At 36.9% G+C, this 10,616-nt stretch overlaps 13 non-coding genes across 13 annotated transcripts; 7 read left to right on the top strand and 6 right to left on the bottom strand.

Moving 5' to 3' along the window:
• The first annotated feature begins 671 nt into the window (after positions 1-671).
• Trnan-guu (transfer RNA asparagine (anticodon GUU)) lies at positions 672-744 on the top strand. Its single transcript has one exon. It is a non-coding gene; the product is annotated as a tRNA-Asn (tRNA).
• Positions 745-1,211: 467 nt separating this feature from the next.
• On the bottom strand, positions 1,212-1,284 carry Trnav-aac (transfer RNA valine (anticodon AAC)). Its single transcript has one exon. It is a non-coding gene; the product is annotated as a tRNA-Val (tRNA).
• Positions 1,285-1,583: 299 nt separating this feature from the next.
• On the bottom strand, positions 1,584-1,656 carry Trnak-uuu (transfer RNA lysine (anticodon UUU)). Its single transcript has one exon. It is a non-coding gene; the product is annotated as a tRNA-Lys (tRNA).
• Positions 1,657-3,053: 1,397 nt separating this feature from the next.
• Positions 3,054-3,127, top strand: Trnan-guu (transfer RNA asparagine (anticodon GUU)). Its single transcript has one exon. It is a non-coding gene; the product is annotated as a tRNA-Asn (tRNA).
• Positions 3,128-4,061: 934 nt separating this feature from the next.
• Positions 4,062-4,135, top strand: Trnan-guu (transfer RNA asparagine (anticodon GUU)). Its single transcript has one exon. It is a non-coding gene; the product is annotated as a tRNA-Asn (tRNA).
• Positions 4,136-4,602: 467 nt separating this feature from the next.
• Positions 4,603-4,675, bottom strand: Trnav-aac (transfer RNA valine (anticodon AAC)). The gene has a single exon. It is a non-coding gene; the product is annotated as a tRNA-Val (tRNA).
• Positions 4,676-4,974: 299 nt separating this feature from the next.
• On the bottom strand, positions 4,975-5,047 carry Trnak-uuu (transfer RNA lysine (anticodon UUU)). The gene has a single exon. It is a non-coding gene; the product is annotated as a tRNA-Lys (tRNA).
• A 1,399-nt stretch (positions 5,048-6,446) lies between these two features.
• Trnan-guu (transfer RNA asparagine (anticodon GUU)) lies at positions 6,447-6,520 on the top strand. The gene has a single exon. It is a non-coding gene; the product is annotated as a tRNA-Asn (tRNA).
• Positions 6,521-7,453: 933 nt separating this feature from the next.
• Positions 7,454-7,527, top strand: Trnan-guu (transfer RNA asparagine (anticodon GUU)). Its single transcript has one exon. It is a non-coding gene; the product is annotated as a tRNA-Asn (tRNA).
• Positions 7,528-8,461: 934 nt separating this feature from the next.
• Trnan-guu (transfer RNA asparagine (anticodon GUU)) lies at positions 8,462-8,535 on the top strand. Its single transcript has one exon. It is a non-coding gene; the product is annotated as a tRNA-Asn (tRNA).
• A 934-nt stretch (positions 8,536-9,469) lies between these two features.
• Positions 9,470-9,543, top strand: Trnan-guu (transfer RNA asparagine (anticodon GUU)). The gene has a single exon. It is a non-coding gene; the product is annotated as a tRNA-Asn (tRNA).
• Positions 9,544-10,010: 467 nt separating this feature from the next.
• Trnav-aac (transfer RNA valine (anticodon AAC)) lies at positions 10,011-10,083 on the bottom strand. Its single transcript has one exon. It is a non-coding gene; the product is annotated as a tRNA-Val (tRNA).
• A 299-nt stretch (positions 10,084-10,382) lies between these two features.
• Trnak-uuu (transfer RNA lysine (anticodon UUU)) lies at positions 10,383-10,455 on the bottom strand. The gene has a single exon. It is a non-coding gene; the product is annotated as a tRNA-Lys (tRNA).
• Between the last annotated feature and the right edge of the window lie 161 nt (positions 10,456-10,616).

The raw sequence follows: 10,616 nt of genomic DNA, 5'->3' as shown, positions 1-10,616 counted from the left end.
AGGAATCCTATAACCTTCATTTTCTTCAAACGCATTCTAAGCTGAGTACAATTAAGAAAATAAAACAGCTTTGTCAGGTGATATGTAAAAAACCTCTTTACACGAAGCAAAGCTCATTATGTTTTCCACGTCTTTTCTGGCTACTTATGGGTGATTGTAACCCACGTTCGCGCAAGGTTTCCCGCTCTAGTCTCAAACCTTAAACGTACCGATTTGATTTCTTGTTGACCATCGATGCTTTCAGTGCATTAAGGTAGAGCAGAATAACAAAACAAGTGCCAGTTAAAGAAAGCATGTCTTCAAGTTAAATACGAAGATTTGTGTAGGAGTATAGCATTGAACATCATGATTTAGTATACTGCAACCAAGAGTTGCGGTTAGAACCACTATACAGAAGAAGTGAACCAAATTGGGTTCTTATCGTATTGCGTGCAGGAAAGCCTTCACATTGTTGACACCCATATCATTTAAACTGCTTTAAAAATTGTTGACATCATGCACTCAACCAGTGTGCGTGTTATCAAACTGACCGCATGTAACGCTCAAGTCAGGACTTCCGATTTGCGCATGTTAAGCATAGTAGAACCTGCATACACAACTTGTAACAGCTGTGCAGAAGTTTCACTAACAATCATTCATTCCACTGATCTTATTATTGTCCTTAAACAGCAGTCTCTGTGGCGCAATCGGTTAGCGCGTTCGGCTGTTAACCGAAAGGTGGTGGTTCAAGCCCACCCAGGGACGTTTGTTTTATCAATTCCAACCGGTGTTGTATTGAGTTTTTAAACATAGTATATTTTGTTTCCATATTTTGCCACGAGTTTCATGGTTATTACCATATTAAAGAACGTATGGAACCGTAAAAAATGTACATATCCCAGGCAAAATTTAAGCAGTCAGTTGCATGATTCGGAGGACAAGACGTTAACATTTTCTTAACTGGCGCTTAAACCTTATCACGACACCACTACTTGTATACATAATTTATTTATGGGGATTGGCTTTGAAGAAAACGTTTTGGTAAGAATTTGTGTTTGAGTTTATATTATGCCTTTGTTGATTTTGTTATTTATAAAGTGCGATACAAATATGGGCATGTGACTTGAAGTTTTTAATTTTTTTAAGTAGATGCATATACAGTTGTTAAAATATCTAAGTTGAAATAAATTTAGCACAATTAAAAAACAACAACACTAGGAACAAAACAACAGTGATTCCACTGGGGATTGAACCCAGGTCCTTCCGCGTGTTAAGCGGATGTGATAACCACTACACCATGGAATCGCTATATAGCATGACTTGTGTTTACAATATAATCGTTCGGTTTTAACGTATTATTTGAGCTACTAATTTACAAGTGTTCTCCTTACATAATTGACACATTTATGATCGGTTAGTGTAATGATATCACAAACATTTGAACACATATCAAATTATCAAATTAATTATAGAACGAATCGTACCTGCGTGAGCTTCCAAAATAAACAGCCCATCGGATGGAGACGACCCAGAACTGTTCGGCATGTGTGGCATTTCCCAAGTTTATAAAATACCGTGTTTGCATATCTAACGATAAAACAGTTCGCCCAACGGGGGACTCGAACCCCCGACCCTCAGATTAAAAGTCTGATGCTCTACCGACTGAGCTAGCCGGGCTTATATGTTCATATACCAGGGTGATTATTGATTGACATTATGGCTGGATCGACATTGTTTAACTGATAAAATCAATATGAACTTACCATGTATAGGTTGTTTATAGAAGTGTATGTTTCTAATACGGATGGCTGTCAGCGGGTTCTTGAAGGAATTGAGTTTTCGACCGTGAAAATGACCCAAATTATACCAAAACCAACATACCGGAATATATGCTGCGTTTGCGTGTTTCATAATAATCCACAATTACTGCGTTTCCTCAGTGCTTTGGTTTTAAAGAGGCCGTGACCCCAAATTCGCAACAAACTGATAACAATATTAGTCATGAATTTAATTACTCAAATTACAGACAAAATGTATACATAGCTGATTAAAAAAGATACACGTGTATACACACTGTTAAAACGTGTTTAGCTTTATGAGGATTTGGTGTGCTTTGCGTTGCAAAAATCGAGATTCCGCATTTTCCTTCTACATATTTCATACCTAAAAATGCGATTCCGCCGGTAAAAACATTAAAACCAATCACTATATACTACAAATTGCTTACTCCTGTGGAACGGTATAATCTCAACTAAAAAAGACATTTTTGGGTGAGACCAAGACAATAAGGCCCTTGACTGTTTATTATTTAATTCACAATATACTATAAAGATCATTACACAATGTTATGTAAAACCTTAACCTTTAGTAAAAGAATAAAGTCAACATTTTGCACGTAAGGAATCCTATAACCTTCATTTTCTTCAAACGCATTCTAAGCTGAGTACAATTAAGAAAATAAAACAGCTTTGTCAGGTGATATGTAAGAAACCTCTTTACACGAAGCAAAGCTCATTATGTTTTCCACGTCTTTTCTGGCTACTTATTGGTTGATTGTAACCCACGTTCGCGCAAGGTTCCCGCTCTAGTCTCAAACCTTAAAACGTACCGATTTGATTTCTTGTTGACCATCGATGCTTTCAGTGCATTAAGGTAGAAGCAGAATAACAAAACAAGTGCCAGTTAAAGAAAGCATGTCTTCAAGTTAAATACGAAGATTTTGTGTAGAGAGTATAGCATTGAACATCACTGATTTAGTATACTGCAACCAAGAGTTGCGGTTAGAAACCACTATACAGAAGAAGTGAACCAAATTGGGTTCTTATCGTATTGCGTGCAGGAAAGCCTTCACATTGTTGACACCCATATCATTTAAACTGCTTTAAAAATTGTTGACATCATGCACTCAACCAGTGTGCGTGTTATCAAACTGACCGCATGTAACGCTCAAGTCAGGACTTCCGATTTGCGCATGTTTAGCATAGTAGAACCTGCATACACAACTTGTAACAGCTGTGCAGAAGTTTCACTAACAATCATTCATTCCACTGATCTTATTATTGTCTTAAACAGCAGTCTCTGTGGCGCAATCGGTTAGCGCGTTCGGCTGTTAACCGAAAGGTTGGTGGTTCAAGCCCACCCAGGGACGTTTGTTTTATCAATTCCAACCGGTGTTGTATTGAGTTTTAAACATAGTATATTTTGTTTCCATATTTTGCCACGAGTTTTCATGGTTATTACCATATTAAAGAACGTATGGAACCGTAAAAAATGTACATATCCCAGGCAATATTTAATAATTTGACTGTTTATTATTTAATTCACAATATACTATAAAGATCATTACACAATGTTATGTAAAACCTTAACCTTTAGTAAAAGAATAAAGTCAACATTTTGCACGTAAGGAATCCTATAACCTTCATTTTCTTCAAACGCATTCTAAGCTGAGTACAATTAAGAAAAATAAAACAGCTTTGTCAGGTGATATGTAAGAAACCTCTTTACACGAAGCAAAGCTCATTATGTTTTCCACGTCTTTTCTGGCTACTTATTGGTTGATTGTAACCCACGTTCGCGCAAGGTTCCCGCTCTAGTCTCAAACCTTAAAACGTACCGATTTGATTTCTTGTTGACCATCGATGCTTTCAGTGCATTAAGGTAGAAGCAGAATAACAAAACAAGTGCCAGTTAAAGAAAGCATGTCTTCAAGTTAAATACGAAGATTTTGTGTAGAGAGTATAGCATTGAACATCACTGATTTAGTATACTGCAACCAAGAGTTGCGGTTAGAAACCACTATACAGAAGAAGTGAACCAAATTGGGTTCTTATCGTATTGCGTGCAGGAAAGCCTTCACATTGTTGACACCCATATCATTTAAACTGCTTTAAAAATTGTTGACATCATGCACTCAACCAGTGTGCGTGTTATCAAACTGACCGCATGTAACGCTCAAGTCAGGACTTCCGATTTGCGCATGTTTAGCATAGTAGAACCTGCATACACAACTTGTAACAGCTGTGCAGAAGTTTCACTAACAATCATTCATTCCACTGATCTTATTATTGTCTTAAACAGCAGTCTCTGTGGCGCAATCGGTTAGCGCGTTCGGCTGTTAACCGAAAGGTTGGTGGTTCAAGCCCACCCAGGGACGTTTGTTTTATCAATTCCAACCGGTGTTGTATTGAGTTTTAAACATAGTATATTTTGTTTCCATATTTTGCCACGAGTTTTCATGGTTATTACCATATTAAAGAACGTATGGAACCGTAAAAAATGTACATATCCCAGGCAATATTTAAGCAGTCAGTTGCATGATTCGGAGGACAAGACGTTAACATTTTCTTAACTGGCGCTTAAACCTTATCACGACACCACTACTTGTATACATAATTTATTTATGGGGATTGGCTTTGAAGAAAACGTTTTGGTAAGAATTTGTGTTTGAGTTTATATTATGCCTTTGTTGATTTTGTTATTTATAAAGTGCGATACAAATATGGGCATGTGACTTGAAGTTTTTACTTTTTTTAAGTAGATGCATATACAGTTGTTAAAATATATAAGTTGAAATAAATTTAGCACAATTAAAAAACAACAACACTAGGAACAAAACAACAGTGATTCCACTGGGGATTGAACCCAGGTCCTTCCGCGTGTTAAGCGGATGTGATAACCACTACACCAAGGAATCGCTATATAGCATGACTTGTGTTTACAATATAATCGTTCGGTTTTAACGTATTATTTGAGCTACTAATTTACAAGTGTTCTCCTTACATAATTGACACATTTATGATCGGTTAGTGTAATGATATCACAAACATTTGAACACATATCAAATTATCAAATTAATTATAGAACGAATCGTACCTGCGTGAGCTTCCAAAATAAACAGCCCATCGGATGGAGACGACCCAGAACTGTTCGGCATGTGTGGCATTTCCCAAGTTTATAAAATACCGTGTTTGCATATCTAACGATAAAACAGTTCGCCCAACGGGGGACTCGAACCCCCGACCCTCAGATTAAAAGTCTGATGCTCTACCGACTGAGCTAGCCGGGCTTATATGTTCATATACCAGGGTGATTATTGATTGACATTATGGCTGGATCGACATTGTTTAACTGATAAAATCAATATGAACTTACCATGTATAGGTTGTTTATAGAAGTGTATGTTTCTAATACGGATGGCTGTCAGCGGGTTCTTGAAGGAATTGAGTTTTCGACCGTGAAAATGACCCAAATTATACCAAAACCAACATACCGGAATATATGCTGCGTTTGCGTGTTTCATAATAATCCACAATTACTGCGTTTCCTCAGTGCTTTGGTTTTAAAGAGGCCGTGACCCCAAATTCGCAACAAACTGATAACAATATTAGTCATGAATTTAATTACTCAAATTACAGACAAAATGTATACATAGCTGATTAAAAAAGATACACGTGTATACACACTGTTTAAAACGTGTTTAGCTTTATGAGGATTTGGTGTGCTTTGCGTTGCAAAAATCGAGATTCCGCATTTTCCTTCTACATATTTCATACCTAAAAATGCGATTCCGCCGGTAAAAACATTAAAACCAATCACTATATACTACAAATTGCTTACTCCTGTGGAACGGTATAATCTCAACTAAAAAAGACATTTTTGGGTGAGACCAAGACAATAAGGCCCTTGACTGTTTATTATTTAATTCACAATATACTATAAAGATCATTACAAAATGTTATGTAAAACCTTAACCTTTAGTAAAAGAATAAAGTCAACATTTTGCACGTAAGGAATCCTATAACCTTCATTTTCTTCAAACGCATTCTAAGCTGAGTACAATTAAGAAAAATAAAACAGCTTTGTCAGGTGATATGTAAGAAACCTCTTTACACGAAGCAAAGCTCATTATGTTTTCCACGTCTTTTCTGGCTACTTATTGGTTGATTGTAACCCACGTTCGCGCAAGGTTCCCGCTCTAGTCTCAAACCTTAAAACGTACCGATTTGATTTCTTGTTGACCATCGATGCTTTCAGTGCATTAAGGTAGAAGCAGAATAACAAAACAAGTGCCAGTTAAAGAAAGCATGTCTTCAAGTTAAATACGAAGATTTTGTGTAGAGAGTATAGCATTGAACATCACTGATTTAGTATACTGCAACCAAGAGTTGCGGTTAGAAACCACTATACAGAAGAAGTGAACCAAATTGGGTTCTTATCGTATTGCGTGCAGGAAAGCCTTCACATTGTTAACACCCATATCATTTAAACTGCTTTAAAAATTGTTGACATCATGCACTCAACCAGTGTGCGTGTTATCAAACTGACCGCATGTAACGCTCAAGTCAGGACTTCCGATTTGCGCATGTTTAGCATAGTAGAACCTGCATACACAACTTGTAACAGCTGTGCAGAAGTTTCACTAACAATCATTCATTCCACTGATCTTATTATTGTCTTAAACAGCAGTCTCTGTGGCGCAATCGGTTAGCGCGTTCGGCTGTTAACCGAAAGGTTGGTGGTTCAAGCCCACCCAGGGACGTTTGTTTTATCAATTCCAACCGGTGTTGTATTGAGTTTTAAACATAGTATATTTTGTTTCCATATTTTGCCACGAGTTTTCATGGTTATTACCATATTAAAGAACGTATGGAACCGTAAAAAATGTACATATCCCAGGCAATATTTAATAATTTGACTGTTTATTATTTAATTCACAATATACTATAAAGATCATTACACAATGTAATGTAAAACCTTAACCTTTAGTAAAAGAATAAAGTCAACATTTTGCACGTAAGGAATCCTATAACCTTCATTTTCTTCAAACGCATTCTAAGCTGAGTACAATTAAGAAAATAAAACAGCTTTGTCAGGTGATATGTAAGAAACCTCTTTACACGAAGCAAAGCTCATTATGTTTTCCACGTCTTTTCTGGCTACTTATTGGTTGATTGTAACCCACGTTCGCGCAAGGTTCCCGCTCTAGTCTCAAACCTTAAAACGTACCGATTTGATTTCTTGTTGACCATCGATGCTTTCAGTGCATTAAGGTAGAAGCAGAATAACAAAACAAGTGCCAGTTAAAGAAAGCATGTCTTCAAGTTAAATACGAAGATTTTGTGTAGAGAGTATAGCATTGAACATCACTGATTTAGTATACTGCAACCAAGAGTTGCGGTTAGAAACCACTATACAGAAGAAGTGAACCAAATTGGGTTCTTATCGTATTGCGTGCAGGAAAGCCTTCACATTGTTGACACCCATATCATTTAAACTGCTTTAAAAATTGTTGACATCATGCACTCAACCAGTGTGCGTGTTATCAAACTGACCGCATGTAACGCTCAAGTCAGGACTTCCGATTTGCGCATGTTTAGCATAGTAGAACCTGCATACACAACTTGTAACAGCTGTGCAGAAGTTTCACTAACAATCATTCATTCCACTGATCTTATTATTGTCTTAAACAGCAGTCTCTGTGGCGCAATCGGTTGGCGCGTTCGGCTGTTAACCGAAAGGTTGGTGGTTCAAGCCCACCCAGGGACGTTTGTTTTATCAATTCCAACCGGTGTTGTATTGAGTTTTAAACATAGTATATTTTGTTTCCATATTTTGCCACGAGTTTTCATGGTTATTACCATATTAAAGAACGTATGGAAACGTAAAAAATGTACATATCCCAGGCAATATTTAATAATTTGACTGTTTATTATTTAATTCACAATATACTATAAAGATCATTACACAATGTTATGTAAAACCTTAACCTTTAGTAAAAGAATAAAGTCAACATTTTGCACGTAAGGAATCCTATAACCTTCATTTTCTTCAAACGCATTCTAAGCTGAGTACAATTAAGAAAAATAAAACAGCTTTGTCAGGTGATATGTAAGAAACCTCTTTACACGAAGCAAAGCTCATTATGTTTTCCACGTCTTTTCTGGCTACTTATTGGTTGATTGTAACCCACGTTCGCGCAAGGTTCCCGCTCTAGTCTCAAACCTTAAAACGTACCGATTTGATTTCTTGTTGACCATCGATGCTTTCAGTGCATTAAGGTAGAAGCAGAATAACAAAACAAGTGCCAGTTAAAGAAAGCATGTCTTCAAGTTAAATACGAAGATTTTGTGTAGAGAGTATAGCATTGAACATCACTGATTTAGTATACTGCAACCAAGAGTTGCGGTTAGAAACCACTATACAGAAGAAGTGAACCAAATTGGGTTCTTATCGTATTGCGTGCAGGAAAGCCTTCACATTGTTGACACCCATATCATTTAAACTGCTTTAAAAATTGTTGACATCATGCACTCAACCAGTGTGCGTGTTATCAAACTGACCGCATGTAACGCTCAAGTCAGGACTTCCGATTTGCGCATGTTTAGCATAGTAGAACCTGCATACACAACTTGTAACAGCTGTGCAGAAGTTTCACTAACAATCATTCATTCCACTGATCTTATTATTGTCTTAAACAGCAGTCTCTGTGGCGCAATCGGTTAGCGCGTTCGGCTGTTAACCGAAAGGTTGGTGGTTCAAGCCCACCCAGGGACGTTTGTTTTATCAATTCCAACCGGTGTTGTATTGAGTTTTAAACATAGTATATTTTGTTTCCATATTTTGCCACGAGTTTTCATGGTTATTACCATATTAAAGAACGTATGGAACCGTAAAAAATGTACATATCCCAGGCAATATTTAATAATTTGACTGTTTATTATTTAATTCACAATATACTATAAAGATCATTACACAATGTTATGTAAAACCTTAACCTTTAGTAAAAGAATAAAGTCAACATTTTGCACGTAAGGAATCCTATAACCTTCATTTTCTTCAAACGCATTCTAAGCTGAGTACAATTAAGAAAAATAAAACAGCTTTGTCAGGTGATATGTAAGAAACCTCTTTACACGAAGCAAAGCTCATTATGTTTTCCACGTCTTTTCTGGCTACTTATTGGTTGATTGTAACCCACGTTCGCGCAAGGTTCCCGCTCTAGTCTCAAACCTTAAAACGTACCGATTTGATTTCTTGTTGACCATCGATGCTTTCAGTGCATTAAGGTAGAAGCAGAATAACAAAACAAGTGCCAGTTAAAGAAAGCATGTCTTCAAGTTAAATACGAAGATTTTGTGTAGAGAGTATAGCATTGAACATCACTGATTTAGTATACTGCAACCAAGAGTTGCGGTTAGAAACCACTATACAGAAGAAGTGAACCAAATTGGGTTCTTATCGTATTGCGTGCAGGAAAGCCTTCACATTGTTGACACCCATATCATTTAAACTGCTTTAAAAATTGTTGACATCATGCACTCAACCAGTGTGCGTGTTATCAAACTGACCGCATGTAACGCTCAAGTCAGGACTTCCGATTTGCGCATGTTTAGCATAGTAGAACCTGCATACACAACTTGTAACAGCTGTGCAGAAGTTTCACTAACAATCATTCATTCCACTGATCTTATTATTGTCTTAAACAGCAGTCTCTGTGGCGCAATCGGTTAGCGCGTTCGGCTGTTAACCGAAAGGTTGGTGGTTCAAGCCCACCCAGGGACGTTTGTTTTATCAATTCCAACCGGTGTTGTATTGAGTTTTAAACATAGTATATTTTGTTTCCATATTTTGCCACGAGTTTTCATGGTTATTACCATATTAAAGAACGTATGGAACCGTAAAAAATGTACATATCCCAGGCAATATTTAAGCAGTCAGTTGCATGATTCGGAGGACAAGACGTTAACATTTTCTTAACTGGCGCTTAAACCTTATCACGACACCACTACTTGTATACATAATTTATTTATGGGGATTGGCTTTGAAGAAAACGTTTTGGTAAGAATTTGTGTTTGAGTTTATATTATGCCTTTGTTGATTTTGTTATTTATAAAGTGCGATACAAATATGGGCATGTGACTTGAAGTTTTTACTTTTTTTAAGTAGATGCATATACAGTTGTTAAAATATATAAGTTGAAATAAATTTAGCACAATTAAAAAACAACAACACTAGGAACAAAACAACAGTGATTCCACTGGGGATTGAACCCAGGTCCTTCCGCGTGTTAAGCGGATGTGATAACCACTACACCATGGAATCGCTATATAGCATGACTTGTGTTTACAATATAATCGTTCGGTTTTAACGTATTATTTGAGCTACTAATTTACAAGTGTTCTCCTTACATAATTGACACATTTATGATCGGTTAGTGTAATGATATCACAAACATTTGAACACATATCAAATTATCAAATTAATTATAGAACGAATCGTACCTGCGTGAGCTTCCAAAATAAACAGCCCATCGGATGGAGACGACCCAGAACTGTTCGGCATGTGTGGCATTTCCCAAGTTTATAAAATACCGTGTTTGCATATCTAACGATAAAACAGTTCGCCCAACGGGGGACTCGAACCCCCGACCCTCAGATTAAAAGTCTGATGCTCTACCGACTGAGCTAGCCGGGCTTATATGTTCATATACCAGGGTGATTATTGATTGACATTATGGCTGGATCGACATTGTTTAACTGATAAAATCAATATGAACTTACCATGTATAGGTTGTTTATAGAAGTGTATGTTTCTAATACGGATGGCTGTCAGCGGGTTCTTGAAGGAATTGAGTT

Source organism: Dreissena polymorpha, chromosome 14 (genome assembly GCF_020536995.1).
Source record: "Dreissena polymorpha isolate Duluth1 chromosome 14, UMN_Dpol_1.0, whole genome shotgun sequence".
Lineage (NCBI taxonomy): Eukaryota > Metazoa > Mollusca > Bivalvia > Myida > Dreissenidae > Dreissena > Dreissena polymorpha.
This window is presented reverse-complemented; position numbering and strand designations above follow the sequence as displayed.